Raw genomic sequence first — 510 nt, 5'->3', positions numbered from 1 at the left:
GTAGTCATGCCTCACTTTAAAATTGACTTTATTTCACTATAATGCATACTAAAAAGTTGCTTGAGCAATTACAAATATATGTTTAATTTGAGAGACTATCGGTATACTATATGATGAGGTTAAAATACAATTTATTGTATCCGGATTGGGCGTTATATAATATGCTGAAACTTAAGAGAATTTTGTAAACTTATTTCCATACAATTTTGCGTAAGTAAAATTGTTACACTCGTTTTTCCGAGAAGTTTTACAAAACCAAAAAAGATAATGCATATCCAATTAAAACACCACATATTTACTTATCTATTATACAAAAAGAAGTGAAGATTCAATCCGACCATTTTTATCTTCACCCGTAGAAAACGGATAGGGGCCGATTTGTTCCATCTTCACCCTCTTTATCTTCACCCGTAGCCCTTATTCACACAATCCTAGAAACTCTTATTTACGTAAAATACATGTCCAAAATTTAACTAATTATTCCAAGATAAAATTAAAAACGGCGCGTGT

Source organism: Arachis duranensis, chromosome 7 (genome assembly GCF_000817695.3).
Source record: "Arachis duranensis cultivar V14167 chromosome 7, aradu.V14167.gnm2.J7QH, whole genome shotgun sequence".
NCBI lineage: Eukaryota > Viridiplantae > Streptophyta > Magnoliopsida > Fabales > Fabaceae > Arachis > Arachis duranensis.
The sequence above is the reverse complement of the archived record's forward strand: the minus strand, read 5'-3'. Positions refer to the sequence as shown.